General features: G+C 43.8%; 1 pseudogene; it reads left to right on the forward strand.

Moving 5' to 3' along the window:
* Nucleotides 1-10008: 10008 nt before the first annotated feature.
* Nucleotides 10009-19079, forward strand: part of LOC147915664 (class I histocompatibility antigen, Gogo-C*0202 alpha chain-like) — an 81927-nt pseudogene continuing 72856 nt past the window's right edge.

The raw sequence follows: 19079 nt of genomic DNA on the forward strand, positions 1-19079 counted from the left end.
TTTGCTCTCTGTGGCCCAGTACCCAGAAAACCCTCTCCAAACACAACCCCACAAGTGTCCCCTAGGTCAGCCCTTCCCATGCCCCTCCCTCCCCTGTCTCCTTCCTCTCCTCTCCTCTTGGCCTACACCCACCTGATGTCCTGATTTCCTCTTTGTCTTCATTTCTTCAGGAGCATCCCCTCCTTCCTGGACCTAATGTCTGGGGGGCTCCTCTCTGAGATCTCAGGTTCACAAACTCCCTGGACTGATTCCCAGGTAGAGGGACCTCCAGCCCCAGAGGCAGCATCAGGAACAAGTGATAGGGAGTCTTGAGTGCAAGGTCCCATCCAGGTAAAGTGATAGACTGTGTATTGGAGCATCCATGTTTCTGGGGCTCACTGAGGACCTGAATAGCAGCTGTTATGGCCTGGAGACCTTGTTCTTCCCTGAGGCCAGAGTCCCTGGTTACTCAATGGGGAGGACACATCTATGTCAGTGTAGATTTTGGGAAACTCTTCAGAAGCAGATTCTGACACTGATGGGGGCACCCCCTTGTGTGCAGAGCCCTGTCCTGGTGCAGGGAGCCCAGGGAGATTCTGGGAAGGTCTTGGTGGAGCAGGCAAAAGGGGAGCTGGGGTCTCCTGTCTCAGCCCTGTGGCTACATGAGGGCGCTCCATTCTGCCCTCGGATTCTCACTTAACAGCACTGGAGGAAAGGGAGTGGGTGAAAGTGTGTGTGTGTGTGGTCTGGCCTGTGGTCTGAGTCCTGTAGATGGCTGACCCTAAGGCTGAACATCCAGGAGAGGATGAAGAAGCTTCTGAGCAGCTCAGGACTCCACAGGGGTCAGGTTGGGTGGGGGAGGATTAGAGGAGGGGAGAGCTCGGGAGCCCTTGTGCCTTCTCTGAGGTTTCCTTCTCTTCTCCCTCTTGTCTCTTCCAGTCCATTGATGGCAACACCAGGATAATTGAAAAGTAGAAGATTTTCCACATTCTCTGTTTCTCTCAGTGCTCTCTCTCTCTCTTTTTTTTTTGTGAGGAAGATCAGCCCTGAGCTAACATCCATGCCAATCCTCCTCTTTTTGCTGAGGAAGACTGGCCCTGAGCTAACATCTATTGCCAATCTTCCTCCTTTCTTCCCCTTTTTCTCCCCAAAGCCCCAGTAGATAGTTCCATGTCATAGTTGCACATCCTTCTAGTTGCTGTATGTGGGACGAGGCCTCAGCATGGCCAGAGAAGCGGTGCGTTGGTGTGCGCCTGGGATCCGAACCCGGGCCGCCAGCAGTGGAGCATGCACACTCAACTGCTAAGCCACAGGGCCGGCCCCTCAGTGCTCTCTCTTGACGTGACCACAATAACAGCATTTGTATAACTTTTTTTCAGGAAGGAAACATGAGAAATTGGTAAACTGGGTGCCTGGGGCCAGTGGAGAAAAGGAGATTTCCTACTGTAAACCCTCTGGAGTGTTTGAATTTGCTTCTGTGTGCCTGAGGGAACTTTTCAAAGTATAATTTACACTAAGAATCCCTCTCATTTGCAGGACACTTTCCAGTTAACGTCCAGTTTACTCAGATGTGGCCGTTTGATTGGCCCAGACGCAGGCCCTCCACTGTGTGGCTCCTCCAGCACGCCCAGGGTGTCCACACCTTAGAGCCTTCACTGCTGTTGCCTGGCCTGAAAACGCGTCTCCCAGGCAGCACTTCCCTCCCTGACATTCTCTTCAAATGTCCTCACGGAGAGGCCCTCCCTGCACCACCCCTACATGTGGCACCTTCAGCTTCCCTCCACCCCTGCCCTGCTTTGCCTTTGTTCACACTCTGTTCACTAACACACACTTTTACATGTAATTATTTGTTTATTGTCTGTCCCTCTTCTAGGATATGAGCTTCATGAGGACAAGGATAGGGATTTTAATTGTTCACAGCTGTATTTCCACTGCCCTGATAGTGCCTAGTTGTTGATTTTAAAACATTTGTTGAGTGAAAGAGTGAATGAATATTCCACACAGAATGACTCACTCACACAGACTCACACACCGACACACATTCACACGTAAAGTATTGAATCTGCTTTATTTCAACATTATGTTGTGAACATTTCCCATGTCATTATGTATTCTATTTTTAAATGTTTTCCATATTATCTGGAAATGTTTCAAATATACAGAAATTTTGAAAGAATAATGCAATGATTACTTCAGATTCAAAAGTTTTAACATTTTTCCATATTTGCTTCATGTATATAATAAATTATGTTTGTATAATTTTTGTCAAATCACTTGAAAGTCACTTGAAAGTATCCTGATGCTCATCTCTAAATATTTCAGCATTCACTTCTTAAAAATAAGAGCATTTTCCTCTAAACCATAATATTACTGCCACAATGAAGAAAATAACTATAATTCTCAAATATCGTCAAATTCAAGGTCATGTAAAACCATATTAATTATCCTTCTACTACGATATCCTATGAAAACTAGAAGTGCATATCAGTTTTTGTGAAAAAAATCATCTCTTATTTGCAAAGAATTTTTTAATGTCTACGTAATATTCCGTAGTGTGGATGTGCACTTTGGTGCAACTGGGAAAAGGAGCACAGCTCCCCAGGTCTTCTGCCCCTTCGTCAGGCATGAGAGGGGTCCCTGTGCCAGTGGAAGCACCTGGTGCCCCAGAAGTTTCTCTCCCAAAGCAGGTATCAGGCAGACCTGAGATCTGGTGTGAGTGCACTCCGTCGCCACAAGGGTCAAGGGTGAACCCACAGACATTGTTTAACACTCCTCCTCCCCCAGAGATTGCATCCATATTCAGGGGGTCAGGAAAGTGTCCACAGACTGGAACTGAGACCAACCACCCCAAACCTCTTTATCTCCATCAACAGAGTCCATGTGAGAGCCTCAAACCCCTGCTTCTCCCCACCTTCACCTCACAGACTCACCAACATTATCTGCCTTGAATCCACCAGGACTAATCTCATTATGTCCTTTTCTCTGTTTGTGTCAGTCATCCTTGGTCCCCCAAATATCCTGCACTCTCATTTCCAAAAGGCTCTGCACACCCCTGTTCTGTCTCCTCTTACACCCCCTCCACAAATCCTGAAACCTTTCCACTTTGCCCCCTGGAGTTCTCAGCATGTGATCAGCAAAATGTCCGCATTCCTCTTACATTGAAATCACCAAGGATCAAGGTGATAGCACTGCTAGAGAGGGTGATGGTGGACCAGGAGCTAAAAGAGTTGAGGAATGAGGGGAATGGTCTGGGGGCCCATAGGGAATACCTACAATGAGGGGAGTGGGTGCTCTAATCTGATGACAGAAGGTTCACACCTGAAGATGTTTGGGAAAGAGGGTGGAACAAAGGTCAGAGAGCAGCAATGAGGAACAAGGACCCCACCCACCTCCAGGCCCACGGGTAGAGAGTCCATGGGAGAGGAAACACCCTGTGGGAGAGGACTCCAGAGGGAGCCGTGTCCTCAGGGAAACCCAGGTTTCTGTCAGAGCTGTGAGGTGAAGAGAACACACTGAGAGAGGAGATGTGGTAGGCTGGATGATGGTCCCCAAAGTTTTCCATGTTGTAATGCTTGGAACCTGTGACTAGGTTGTCTTACATGGTAAAGAGGGCTTTGCTGATGTAATTATGGTTAAGGACCTTATAATATGAGGGCTCCTGGATTATCTGTGTTGGCCCAATCAAGTCATATACATCTTTCAAAGCAGAAAATTTTCTCTGGTTGGAGTCAGTGAGATGCAGCAGAAGGGAAATCAGAGAAATTTCAACATTGGAAAGATTGTTACTGATGCTGGTTATGAGATGCAGAGGGCCATATGTGAGACCTGAGAGAGGCCTCTAGGAGCTGAAGGTGGTTCCAGCTGACAGCCAGCAAGGAAATGGGGACCTCAGTCCTACATCTGCAAGGATCTGAATTCAGAGAACAACCTGAATGAGCTTGTAAGTGGGTTGTTTCAGAGTTCCCAGTAAGGAACGTGGACCTGCTGACACCCTGATCTTAGCCCAGTGAGACCATGTCAGACTTGTAACCTACATAACCCTGAGATAATAAATGGGTGTTGTTTAAAGCCACTAGGTTTGTGGTAATTTTTATGGCAGCGATAGAAACCCACACAGCAGAGAGGATGCTCTCACTCCCTGGCATCTCAGTTCCTGGAATGCCTCTCCTCCGTGACATTCTATTCTGCTCTCCCTGGGTCCCTACTCAGTTGTATCCCCTAGATCATGCCATTGCCAATTACCCAGCCCTTCCATAGTCTCCCTTTCATGCTTCCCACTCTCTGACCTCCGTCTCTCCTACTCATTTCCTTGCAGGGTGGCCAAAGCTCTGGAAACACTGATACCATTATTTTACCATATATTTATCATATATCTATTGTATATTACCCCAGAAATTGCAGTGATACCCACAGCACCAATCATGTCCCCCTATTACAGTGGGGGGCTATAGAGGCCAGGTAATAAATGGAATCCTGGACAAAGTGTGGCTCAGGATGGGAACCCTGGGTCCATGGACCCATCCAGCAATCATCCTCCTTCCACGAGTGCATAATTGGCATTGAAATAATTGCAGTTAGAGTAGCCTCCACACTGGGTCCCTGGTCTGTGAAGTAAGGTCTTTCTTTGTGCTGAAGGCAGAAGGAAACCTCTGAAACTGGCTCCATCCTGGTCAAATCATAAATGATACAGTGTTCCAGGGGCAGGTATTGCAGAGGTTTTGCAGGTAATGTAGGGGTTAGCACCACCATTAGAGACTTGAGGGATGCAGGGGCTGTGGTGGTGTTGCCTATTATCTCCATTTAATTCAGCAATCTGTCCCTGCAGAAACCTGATAGTCTAAAGAATGCATGAGCTACTTCAGACTTAACCAAGTAGTGGCCCTGATGCAGCTGCTGTTCTGGATGTGATATCACTGCTAGAGCAGGTGAGTAAGGCCTCAGGCACATGGTATGTGGCTGTAGATTTGGTGAGTACATTCTGTTTTATTCCTGTTAGAAAAGTGGAGGTGGCATGATTAGCGTACACATGGAAGGAACAACAACGTTTACTTCTAGTTTGCCTCAGGGCTCTTTTTTTTTTTTTTTTGAGACACATCTCATTTTATTTATTTATTTATTTTTTGTTTATTGTGGTAACATTGGTTTATAACATTGTATAAATTTCAGGTGTACATTATACTTCTATTTCTGCATAGATCACATCATGTTCTCATGTTCACCACCCAAATACTAATTACAATCCATCACCACACACATGTGCCTAATTATCCCTTTTGTCCTCCTCCCCCCACTCCCTGCCCCTCTGGTAACCACCAATCCAGTCTCTCTTAACGCTCCTGCCCTCTGTAATATAATCTTAAGAGATCTGGACCTCCTGGACATCCTATAGAATATCACATTGGTTGATTTCATTGACAACATCATGTTGATTGGAATAGATGAGCAAGAGGTGGAAAGTACGCTGGAGGCCTTGGTCAAAACGGTGCACTCCACAGGGAGGAAGATAAACCTGACAAAGACTAGGGAGTGGCACCTCAGTTTGGTTCTAGAGATCCAGTGGTTAGGGGCATGCAGGGATGTCCCCATTACAGTAAAAGACAAACTGCATCTTGCATCCCTCACTGCAAAGAAGGAAGCACACTGCCTGGTAGGCCTTTTTAGGTTCTGACAACACATTCCACACCTAGGTACGTTGTTTGGCCCATATTCTGAGTGACATAGAAGGATACTAGCTTTGAGTGGAGCTTCAACATGAAAGGACACTGCAGCAGGTCCAGGCCATGGTGCAGTCAGCCACCATCTATCAGATGCAATGGTGTTGGAGGTGTCAGTAGTGGGAAGGATGCATGTGGAGCTAAAGGCAAATACCAGTGGGAGAATCACACGCTGCCCCATGGGATTCTAGAGTAAAGCCATGCCATCCACAGCAGAGAAATATGCCCCCTTTTGGAAGCAGCTTTAGGTGTGTCACTGGGCCCTGATAAGACAGAATCCTTGACGATGGGACAACAAGCATCCATCTGATTAAAAATGACCATGTGCACTGGGTTCTGTATAACCCACTTAGCAATCAATTGGACAGGTCCACAGCAGTCCATTGTAAGATGGAAATGATACACCTGCAGTTAAGCCTGAATCACATGTTCACACTGACCAGAAAACATCCACCCCTGAAGAGGCATTGAACAACCAAGCAGATAAATTGACCTTAGACAGCCTCTATCACTGGTCAATCCATGAATGGAGCTACCATGATGGACACATGAATGGAGCTACAATGATGGCAGGAATGAGGCTACATATGGGTCCAGCAGCATTGACTCCCACTTACCAAGGCTGTTCCAGCTACTAGCACCTCTGAACGTTCATTTTGTTAGTACTAGACCAATACTGGACCCTGATATAGCATTATTTCTTTAGACGACCAACTAGCCACTAAGTGACAAGTTGACTAGAGTGAGCTCCTTCCAGCCTGGGAGGGCCAGAGGTTCATCCTCACAGGGATAGACAACTATTCCATGTGTGGCATTTCCTTCCCTGTCCTCAGAACTTCAGCCAGCACCACTTCCCGGGGGCCTACTGAAATGCCTGATCCACAGGCTTGGAATAGCTCTGGGCACAGTATCCAACCGGAGAACCCACTTCACAGTGAAGGAGGTACAGGATGAGCCAAGACCATGGAATCCTCTGGTCATATCACAATCTGTACCATCCATGGGTTGCCAGCCACACAGAACTCTGGACAGGCCTTCTGAAGGCACATCTGATGCACCAGCTTTGAGAAAACACTCTGAAGAGATGGGGTTACGTCTTTCAGGATGCACTGTATTTATCGAAATCAGACACCTTAATGTGGTGCCATGTTCTCAATAGGAAGACAACATATTTCCAAGACCGAGGAGTGGAAGCAGGTGGGGCCTCACTTACCGTCACTTCCAATCATCCATGGGGGATTTTGCACTTCTGGTCTCCACAATGCTGGGCTCTGCAGGGTAGGAGGTCCTGGTTCCCAAAAGGGGGCATTCTTTCAAGGAGATATGACAAGGTCCTGTTGGACTATATATTACGGTTGTCACTAGGGAAGTTTGGACTCCATGTGCCCAGACACCAGCAGGTGAAGAGAGGCGTCACATCTTCTTGAGGAAGAAGTCATCCACCCTGATCCACAGGCGGGGGTAGGGCTGTGTCACATATGGGGCCAGAAGGAATATGGGTGGAACCTGGGTGATAGATATTGGCACCTCCTGGTTCTCCCTCACTCTACTCTCACTGTGACTGAACACATGCAGCAACCCAGCCTGAGAAGGGTTTGAGTCCCAAGAGCCCAGACACTTCAGGTAGGAACTTTTAGGTCACAGCCTCCAGGTAAGCCACAAGGACCCCCACTCCTGTGCTCTGAAATCCATGGCAGCATTTGTGCAGAAGCCGTGGTTCACATGGGCTGTTCCCAATGACTAGTCACAGCAGGGACACTAAGGCAGGCCATTTCTGGGAGCCATGGGGCTTCTCTGATGGCTGAATGTGGCTTGAGGACCCCCTCTGGCCTCACCCAACTTCACTTAGATTGCCTGGTGGTCTATGATAGTCCAACAAACCTTCTCACCTTCTGACCATCACTTGGGATCAGACTTGCATCTCAGTCTGCTGCCTCTCCCAGCATTTTCTGGCTCCCTCTCCGTATTCTCTGACAGATGTTTCCTCTAATAAAATACTGCTGAGTTTAATCCCACCTTAGCATCTGCTTCTTGGAGGACTCGGACTAACAAAATCATTTTCATCTGTATACTAACGACCTATTGCTTATTCCATCTTGTAAAATCGTCTCTTGATCCAACTTCTCACACCAGCATCTGCTCTGTTTTGCTTGTCATTGTACTATCTCTTTGAGGTAATAGATATTTATTGTTTTAAGCCACTAAATTCTGGGGTAGGTTGTAGCACAGCAATAGATGAGCAATAAATCTCTCAATTTCTATTAGTCTAGATCTCTTTGATTTCCTTTCACTTGGAAATGTTCTCTCTCCTCGCTGTTTCCAATTCTTCTCCTCTTCTCTCTTTTATTTTCTTTTGTCTTTTCTCCTTCCTTCTCTCCTTCTCTCTCTCCCTCCTCCCTGTTTTCATTACGGAAGAATCCAAAATGACAGTATGTGGTTACACTAAAAGGAAGCATTATCTGGACCTATATGCTAAAAGTATAATACCAATGTATATGGCGTAAAAGTAAATAAAGTTATTAATAGAATTTGGAAAAAAAAATGCCTGGGTGATTCTGCAGCCAAGGCAGTGGCTTTCAACTCTTTTTTTTTTTTTTTAAATGTTTTTATTAGGCCAGCCCCCGGTGGCCCAGGGGTTGAGTTTGGCACACTCCGTTTTAGGGACCCAGGCTCAGTTCCCGGCACGGACCTACACCACTAGTCTGTCGGTGGCCATGCTGTGGTGGTGGCTCACATACAAAATAGAGGAAGATTGGCAACAGATGTTAGCTCAGGGCGAATCTTCCTCAGCCAAAAAAAAAAACAAACCAAAAACAGAAAAAAAAAAACAACCTTGCAACTTTGAGGTGATTAATACACAGTAACAAACTGTGCTTCCATGAGCTTCTTTGTACTGAGGACATGAGGGGACTCACACAGACACACTCAGGGCTATGGAATGAAGCTCATTTTAAAACACAACAAACTGCAGTCACAGACATACTGTCTGGGAAAGTAAAACTTAGGAGCTTCGTGAGTCACTGCAGTGCTGTGTAGACACATTTCTGTATGAAGAGGCCAAAATCACTTCTTTTACAGATTAGAGTCCTGATGTTCAGGATATTCGAGATTGTGTTACCCAGTGTAGTTAATGAACAAAAAGGAACCTGGTTTCTATGAGAACCTCTATCTGGTGTTTTCAGGCACAACTCCTCTTGCAACTGAGTGAAAAGGGGCTCATTCTGCTCGCGGCAATCCAGCGCCAGTCAACTGCAAACAAGCGGGTGGTGGAGAAAGGAAAATTTATACAATTAGCTAGTATAATCGGAAGATGGTGGACTAGTGTCCTAAAGAACCATCTTAAAATCATACAGAATCCTGAGGCAGTTACATAGGGGAAATGGGCAGTGAAGGAGGGGGTTTAGGGATGTTGACCATCTGGTGTGACCAACTTTAAGGCTCCTCATTATCTCTTTCTTCTGTCATTTGTGATGTGTACCAACACAGAGTTTTTCTTTCTGGAGGTCATCATGTTCCTGAGGAACTCAGAGAATAAAGTGATCCTTATCACAGCTGAGAGATATATGTAAGTAAGAATCATAGAACTAGCACATCATGTATTTTGCAAAAGTGAGAAGTGCCTAATCATCTAGGCTATGTGCAGGCTAGAATGTATTCACAGAGACTAGTGAGTCAGGATCACAGTTACAATATTGCTTCCTTTCCCTAAGATGGCTTCCTTCATGCTAACTTAAGATCTAGCTGTTACACTCCAGGTGTAAAGAGAAAACACCTGTCCCTCCACCTCCATTCCCAGGTCGAGCTCACTCTCCGGCATCAAGTTCCTTGGGGGTGAGTTTTCTTCTAGGAGTCCGGGGGAGAGGTAAGGGGTGGGCGGTAGGGAGTCCACTTCTGGAAGAGTGATTCCAGTAAGAGGAGGAAAACGGGTTGAGCCCAGCCAGGGGTTCTCTCCCTGGTTTCTTCACACAGTCCCTGGGCCAGGACTCAGGGAAACAGTGTGACAAACAGCTTTCGGTGCAGCAGGAGAGGGGTCAGGGCAGAGTCCCAGGTCCCCGAACGTGGCTCTCAGGGTCTCAGCCCGAGGGCAATGTCTGGGGCGAGGAAGCTCAGTGTTGGAGAGTCCCCATCTCCCTGAGTTTCACTTCTCCCTCTCACTACCTGTCAGGTCCTCCTGCCTGAAAACTCACGACGCGGCTCCGGTTCTCACTCCCATTGCGTGTCCGGTTTCTAGAGAAGCCAATCAGCGTCTCCGCGGTTCTGGGTTATAAAGTCTCCACGCACCCGCCAGGACTCAAAGTCTCCCCAGACCCGGAAGATGCGGGTCATGGCGCCCCGAACCCTCTTCCTGCTGCTCTCGGGGGCCTTGGTCCTGACACAGACCTGGGCGGGTGAGCGCGGGGTCGGGAGGAAATGGCCTCTGCGGGGGGCGAAGCCAGGGGACGGCGCAGCCGGGGCGCAGGACCCCCGGGGAAGGCGCGTCTCCAGGGACATCTGCTCAGATCCCCTCCCCCCACCTCGGCCCCGCCCCGTCCTGACCCCTCCCTCTCCCGCCCCCTCCTCTTTCCAGCCGAAGTCTCCGCACTTCTCCGTCCGCCGCCCCTTTTCCGTCTCACGCGCAGTCCCCCCTCGGCCCCATCACCCTCGGACCCGGGGACCCGCGCCGGGAGGAGGGTGGGGCCGGGTCTCAGCCCCTCCCCGCCCCCAGGCTCCCACTCCCTGAGGTATTTCCACACCGCCGTGTCCCGGCCCGGCCGCGGGGAGCCCCGCTTCATCGCCGTCGGCTACGTGGACGACACGCAGTTCGTGCGGTTCGACAGCGACGCCGCGAGTCCGAGGGCGGAGCCGCGGGCGCCGTGGATGGAGCAGGAGGGGCCGGAGTATTGGCAAGAAGAGATGCGGATCTACAAGGAGCATGCACGGATTTTCCGAGTGGAACTTAACAACCTGCGCGGCTACTACAACCAGAGCGAGGCTGGTGAGCGAGGCGGGCCGGGTCCCCCATCCCAATGGCCGCGCCGGGGTCTCCCCGAATCTGGGTCCGAGATTCACCACGAGGCTGCGGGTCCACCAGGCCCCCCAACCCGGGAAGAGCTGGCAAGGGCTTTTCCGCCCTGTCTTTTTTTGTTTATTGCAGTAACATTGGTTTATAACAGTGTATAAATTTCAGGTGTACATCATTATACTTCTATTTCTGCATAGAGTACATCATGTTCACCACCCAAATACTAATTACAACCCATCACCACACACATGTGCTGAATTATCCCTTTCGCCCTCCCCCCTCTCCCCTTCCCCTCTGGTAACCACCAATCCAATCTCTCTCTATGTGTTTGTTTATTGTTGTTATTATCTACTACTTAATGAAGGAAATCATACGGTATTTGACCTTCTCCCTCTGACTTATTTCACTTTGCATTATACCCTCAATGTCCATCCATGTTGTCACAAATGGCTGGATTTCATCGTTTCTTATGGCTGAGTAGTATTCCATTGTGTATATATACCACTTCTCTATCCATTCGTCCTTGATGGGCACTTAGGTTGCTTCCAAGTCTTGGCTATTGTGAATAACGCTGCAATGAACACAGGGGTGCATATATCTTTATGCATTGGTGTTTTCAAGTTCTTTGGATATATACCTAGCAGTGGAATAGCTGGATCATATGGTAGTTCTATCGTTGATTTTTTGAGGAATCTCCATACTGTTTTCCATAGTGGCTGCACCAGTTTGCACTCCCACCAGCAGTGTATGAGAGTTCCCTCCTCTCCACATCCTCTCCAACACTTGTTGTTTCCTGTCTGGTTAATTATAACCATTCTGACCGGCGTGAGGTGATATCTCATTGTAGTTTTGATTTGCATTTCCCTGATAGTTAATGATTTTGAACATCTTTTCATGTGTTTGTTGGCCATCTGTATATCTACTTTGGAGAAATGTCTGTTCAGGTCTTTTGCCCATTTTTTAATTGGGTTGGTATTTTTTTTTTTGTTGAGATGCATGAGTAATTTATATATTTTGGAGATTAAGCCCTTATCAGATGTATGGTTTGCAAATATCTTCTCCCAATTGTTAGGTTGTCTTTTCGTTTTGTTGATGGTCTCCTTTGCTGTGCAGAAGCTTTTTAGTTTGATGTAGTCCCATTTGTTTATTTTTTCTATTGTTTCTCTTGCCCAGTCAGACATGGTGCTTGAAAATATGTTGCTAAGACCGATGTCAAAGACCGTACTGCCTATGTTTTCTTCTAGAAGTTGCATAGTTTCAGGTCTTACATTCAAGTCTTTAATCCATTTGGAGTTAATTTTTGTGTATGGTGTAAGGTAAGGGTCTACTTTCATTTTTTTGCATGTGGCTATCTAGTTTTCCCAACACCATTTGTTGAAGAGACTTTGTTTTCTCCATTGTATGTTCTTGGCTCCTTTGTCAAAGATTAGCTGTCCATAGATGTGTGGGTTTATTTCTGGGCTTTTGATTCTATTCCATTGATCTGTGTGTCTGTTTTTGAGCCAGTACCATGCTGTTTTGGTTACTATAGCTTTGTAGTATATTTTGAAATCAGGGAGTGTGATACCTCCAGCTTTGTCCTTTTTTCTCAGGATTCCTTTAGCTATTCGGGGTCTTTTGTTGTTCCATATAAATTTTAGGATTCTTTGCTCTATTTCTGTGAAAAATGTTGTTGGAACTTTGATAGGGATTGCATTGAATCTATAGATTGCTTTAGGAAGTATGGACATCTTAACTATGTTAATTCTTCCAATCCAAGAGCACAGAATATCTTTCCATTTCTTTGTGTCTTCTTCAATTTCTTTCAGCAATGTTTTATAGTTTTCGGTGCACAGATCTTTCACCTCTTTGGTTAAGTTTATTCCTAAGTATTTTATTCTTTTTGTTGCACTTGTAAATGGGGTGGTATTCTTAATTTCTCTTTCTGCTACTTCGTTGTTAGTGTATAGAAATGCAACTGATTTTTGTATGTTGATTTTGTATCCTGCAACTTTACCATATTCGTTTATTACTTCTAAAAGTTTTCTGGTGGATTCTTTAGGGTTTTCTATATATAAAATCATGTCATCTGCAAATAGTGACAGTTTCACTTCTTCCTTTCCAATTTGGATCCCTTTTATTTCTTTCTCTTGCCTGATTGCTCTGGCTAGGACTTCCAGTACTATGTTAAATAGGAGAGGTGAGAGTGGGCATCCTTGTCTGGTTCCTGTTCTTAGAGGGATAGCTTTCAGTTTTTCGCCATTGAAGATGATATTAGCAGTGGGTTTCTCATGTATGGTCTTTATTATGTTGAGGTGCTTTCCTTCTATACCAATTTTATTCAGAGTTTTTGTCATAAATGGATGCTGTATCTTGTCAAATGCTTTCTTTGCATCTATTGAGATGGTCATGTGATTTTTTTTTTATTATTGATGTTTTAATGGTTTCTAACATTGTGAAATTTTGGGTTGTACATTTTTGTTTGTCCATCACCACATATATGACTCCCTTCACCCCTTGTGCCCACCCCCCACCCCCCACCCCCCACCCCCACTGCCCTGGTAACCACAGTCCAGTTTTCTCTGTCCATGTGTTGGTTTATATTCCACATATGAGTGAGATCATACAGTGTTTATCTTTCTCTTTCTGGCTTATTTCACTTAACATAATACGCTCCAGGCCCATCCATGTTGTTGCAAATGGGACGATTTTGTCTTTTTTTATGGCTGAGTAGTAATCCATTGTATATATATACCACATTTTCTTAATCCAGTCGTCAGTCGAGGGACGCTTAGGTTGCTTCCACTTCTTGGCTATGGTGAATAATGCTGCAATGAACATAGGGGTGCATAAGCCTCTTTGGATTGTTTTTTTTTTTTTTATATAAATTTTTTGTTTATTGCAGTAACATTGGTTTATAACATTGTAAAAATTTCAGGTGTACATCATTGTACTTCAATTTCTGCATGGACTACATCATGTTCACCACCAAAATACCAATTACAACCCATCACCACACATGTACTGAATTATCCCTTTCACCCTCCTCCCTCCCCCCTTCCCCTCTGGTAACCACCAATCCAATCTCTGTCCCTATGTGTTTCTTTATTGTTGTTATTATCTACTACTTAATGAAGGAAATCATACGGTATATGACCTTCTCCCTCTGACTTATTTCACTTTGCATTATACCCTCAATGTCCATCCATGTTGTCACAAATGGCTGGATTTCATCGTTTCTTATGGCTGAGTAGTATTCCATTGTGTATATATACCACAGCTTCTTTATCCATTCGTCCCTTGATGGGCACTTAGGTTGCTTCCAAGTCTTGGCTATTGTGAATAACGCTGCAATGAACACAGGGTGCATGTACCTTTGCAAATTGGTGTTTTCAAGTTCTTTGGATAAATACCCAGCAGTGGAATAGCTGGATCATATGGTAGTTCTATGCTTGATTTCTTGAGGAATCTCCATACTGTTTTCCATAGTGGCTGCACCAGTTTTCACTGCCACCAGCAGTGTATGAGAGTTCCCTCCCCTCCACATCCTCTCCAACACATGTTGTTTCCTGTCTTGTTAATTATAGCCATCTGACCGGCGTGAGGTGATATCTCATTGTAGTTTTGATTTGCATTTCCCTGATAGTTAATGATTTTGAACATCTTTTCATGTGTTTGTTGGCCATCTGTATATCTTCTTTGGAGAAATGTCTGTTCAGGTCTTTTGCCCATTTTTTAATTGGGTTGGTAGTTTTTTTGTTGTTGAGATGCATGAGTTCTTTATATATTTTGGAGCTTAAGCCCTTATCAGATGTATGGTTTGCAAATATTTTCTCCCAATTGTTAGGTTGTCTTTTCGTTTTGTGGATGGTTTCCTTTGCTGTGCAGAAGCTTTTTAGTTTGATGTAGTCCCATTTGTTTATTTTTTCTATTGTTTCTCTTGCCTGGTCAGATATGGTGCTTGACAATATGTTGCTAAGACCGATGTCGAAGAGCGTACTGCCTATGTTTTCTTCTAGAAGTTTCATAGTTTCAGGTCTTACATTCAAGTCTTTTATCCATTTGGAGTTAATTTTTGTGTATGGTGTAAGGTAAGGGTCTACTTTCACTTTTTTGCGTGTGGCTATCCAGTTTTCCCAACACCATTTGTTGAAGAGACTTTCTTTACTCCATTGTATGTTCTTGGCTCCTTTGTCAAAGATTAGCTGTCCATAGATGTGTGGGTTTATTTCTGGGCTTTTGATTCTATTCCATTGATCTGTGTGTCTGTTTTTGTGCCAGTATCATGCTGTTTTGGTTACTATAGCTGTGTAGTATATTTTGAAATCAGGGAGTGTGATATCTCCAGTTTTGTTCTTTTTTCTCAGGATATCTTTAGCTATTTGGGGTCTTTTGTTGTTCCATATAAATTTTAGGATTCTTTGTTCTATTTCTGTGAAAAATGTTGTTGGAACTTTGATAGGGATTGCATTGAATCTATAGATGGCTTTAGGAAGTATGGACATCTTAACTATGTTAATTCTTCCAATCCAAGAGCACGGAATATCTTTCCATTTCTTTGTGTCTTCTGCAATTTCTTTCAGCAATGTTTTATAGTTTTCAGTGTACAGATCTTTCACCTCTTTGGTTAAGTTTATTCCTAGGTATTTTGTTCTTTTTGTTGCAATTGTAAATGAGATGGTAGTCTTAATTTCTCTTTCTGCTACTTCATTGTTAGTGTATGGAAATGCAACTGATTTTTGTATGTTGATTTTGTATCCTGCAACTTTACCATATTCGTTTATTACTTCTAAAAGTTTTCTGGTGGATTCTTTAGGGTTTTCTATATATAAAATCATGTCATCTGCAAATAGTGACAGTTTCACTTCTTCCTTTCCAATTTGGATCCCTTTTATTTCTTTCTCTTGCCTGATTGCTCTGGCTAGGACTTCCAGTACTATGTTAAATAGGAGAGGTGAGAGTGGGCATCCTTGTCTGGTTCCTGTTCTTAGAGGGATAGCTTTCAGTTTTTCGCCATTGAGGATGATATTAGCTGTGGGTTTCTCATATATGGTCTTTATTATATTGAGGTACTTTCCTTCTATACCCATTTTATTCAGAGTTTTTATCATAAATGGATGCTGTATCTTGTGAAATGCTTTCTCTGCATCTATTGAGATGACCATGTGATTTTTATTCTTCATTTTATTAATGTGGTGTATCACGTTGATTGATTTGCGAATGTTAAACCATCCCTGCATACCTGGAATAAATCCCACTTGATCATGGTGTATAATCTTTTTAACATATTGTTGTACGCGATTGCTAGTATTTTGTTGAGGATTTTCACATCGATGTTCATCAGTGATATTGGCCTGTAATTTCCTTTTTTTTTCTGGTCCTTGTGTGGTTTTGGTATCAGGGTAATGTCGGCTGCGTAGAATGAGTTAGGGAGCTTCCCCCCCTCCTCAATTTTTTGGAAGAGTATGAGAAGGATAGGTATTAAGTCTTCTTTGAATGTTTGGTAGAATTCACCAGGGAAGCCGTCTGGTCCTGGACTTTTATTTTGGGGAGGTTTTGGATTACTGTTTCGATCTCCTTACTGGTGATTGGTCTATTCAAATTCTCTACTTCTTCTTGATCCAGTTTTGGAAGGTTGTATGATTCTAAGAATTTATCCATTTCTTCCAGATTGTCGAATTGGTTGGCATATAGCTTTTCATAGTAGTCTCTTATAATCTTTTGTATTTCTGAGGTGTCTGTTGTAATTTCTCCTCTTTCATTTCTGATTTTACTTATTTGTGCCTTCTCTCTTTTTTTCTTGGTGATTCTAGCTAAAGGTCTGTCAATTTTGTTTATCTTTTCAAAGAACCAGCTCTTGGTTTTCTTAATTTTTTCTATTGTTTTTTTGGTCTCTATTTCATTTATTTCTGCTCTGATTTTTATTATTTCCCTTCTTCTACTGATTTTGGGCTTTGTTTCTTCCTCTTTTTCCAGTTCCTTTAGGTGCATCGTTAGATTGCTTATTTGAGATTTTTCTTGTTTGTTGAGATAGGCCTGTATTGCTATAAACTTCCCTCTTAGAACCGCTTTTGCTGTATCCCATACATTCTGGTATGTTGTATTTTCATTTTCATTTGTCTCCAGGTATTTTTTGATATCTTCTTTGATTTCTTCATTGACCCAGTCGTTGTTCAGTAGCATTTTGTTTAATCTCCACTATTTGTGGCTTTTCTGATTTTCTTCCTATAGTTGATTTCTAGTTTCATACCGTTGTGGTCAGAAAAGATGCTTGGTATTATTTCAATCTTCTTAAATTTATGGAGACTTGTTTTGTGGTCTAATACGTGATCAATCCTGGAGAATGTTCCATGTGCATTTGAAAAGAACGTGTATTCTTTGGTTTTTGGATGGAATGCTCTGTATATATCTCCTAGGTCCATCTGTTGTAGTGTGTCATTTAGGCCAATGTTTCCTTATTGATCTTCTGTTTGGATGATCTATCCATTGGTGTAAGTGGAGTGTTAAAGTCCCCTACTATTATTGTGTTACTGTCTATTTCTGTTTTTATGTCTGTTAATAATTGTTTTATATCTTTAGGTGCACCTACATTGGGTGCGTAGATATTTACAAGTGTTATATTCTCTTGTTGGATTGTTCCCTTGATCATTATGTAATGCCCTTCTTTGTCTTTTTTTACAGTTTTTGTTCTAAAGTCTGTTTTGTCTGATATGAGTACTGTTACCCCAGCTTTCTTTTCATTGCCATTTGCGTGGAGTATCTTTTTCCATCCCTTCACTTTCAGTTTGTGAGTGTCTTTATGTTTGAAGTGTGTCTGTTGTATGCAGCATATATATGGGTCTTGTTTTTTTTATCCAATCAGCCACCCTATGCCTTTTAATTGGAGCATTTAGTCCATTGACCTTTAAAGTAGCTATTGATAAGTATGTACTTACTGCCATTTTTTAACTTTTTTTTTTTCTCAGTGTTTTAGTAGTCCTTCTCTGTTCCTTTCTTCTTCTATACAGAATTGATGGTCTCTTTAGTTTGACCTCTGTCTGAAAGCTCTACTCTTTAACTCCCCTCCTCCCTCCTTTTATGTGTTTGATATCATATCTAACCTCTTTTTTGTGCATTTGTATCCATTACCCTCTTATCATGGAAATAGATAATTTTTCCTATTTGTGGTCTTCTCTTTTCCCCTTAAATCAGTCCCTTTAACATTTCTTGTAGCACTGATTTCTTGGTGACAAACTCCTTTAATTTTTGCTTCTCTGGGAAATTTTTGATCTCTCCTTCCATTTTGAATGATAACCTTGCTGGGTAGAGTATTCTTGGCTGTAAGTTTTTTCCTTTTAGCACTTTAAATATATCATGCCATTCTCTTCTAGCCTGTAAGTTTTCTGCTGATAAGTCAGCTGATAGCCTTATGGGGCTTCCTTTGTATGTAACTTGTCTTTCTCTTGTGGCTTTTAGGATTATCTCTTTATCTTTAATTCCGGACATTTTGATTATGATGTGTCTTGGTGTGGGCCTCTTTGGGTTTATCTTGTTTGGGGCTCTCTGTGCTTCCTGTACCTGGATGTCTCTTTCCTCCCTTAGGTTAGGGAAGTTTTCATCTATTATTTCTTGAAATAGATTCTCTGCCCCTTTGTTTCTCTCTTCTCCTTCTGGGACACCTATAACACGGATGTTAGTGCGCTTGATGTTGTCCCAGAGGTCCCTTAGACTGTCCTTACTCTTTTTAATTCTTTTCTCTTTTACCTGTTCAGCTTGGGTAATTTCTTCTAGTCTTTCTTCCAGCTCGCATATCCGTTCCTCTGTATTCTCTACTCTGCTTTTGAGTCCCTCTAGTGAATTTTTCATTTCCAGTATTGTAGTCTTCATTTCTGATTGGTTCTTTTTTATATCTTCCATTTCTTTATTGACATTCTCACTGAGTTCATCTATTCTTCTCCCCAGATCAGTGAGCATCCTTAACACTCTTTGTTTGAACTCTCTGTTGGGTAGGTTGCTCATTTCTGTTTCACTTAGTTCCTTTTCTGGGGTTTTGTCCTGTTCCCTTACTTGGAATGTATTCATTTGCCTCCTCATTTTGCCTCTTTCCCTGTGCTTGTGTCTACGTATTAGGTAGGTCAGCTACACCTCCTGCTCTTGGATAGGTGACCTTATGTAAGTGTTGGCTTAGGAGGCCTGCAGTGTGCGTCCCTCAGATCTCAATGTTCCAGGGGCGACCCCTATGTGGACTACGTGTGTACTTCTGTTGTGGCCTGTTTGCTTTCCCTGTAGGCGCCCAGGGAGGCCAAGTTATGCTCCTGGCCAGGTGTTGTAATGCTCAGCTGCTTGTAGTTGTTGTGGGCCCTTCAGTCTCTTTCTCAGGTGTGGGGAGCCCCAGCACAGTTGGCTGCAAGTTCTAATACCACATT

Source organism: Ceratotherium simum, chromosome 13, assembly GCF_057802395.1.
Source record: "Ceratotherium simum simum isolate JZ-2026a chromosome 13, ASM5780239v1, whole genome shotgun sequence".
NCBI lineage: Eukaryota > Metazoa > Chordata > Mammalia > Perissodactyla > Rhinocerotidae > Ceratotherium > Ceratotherium simum.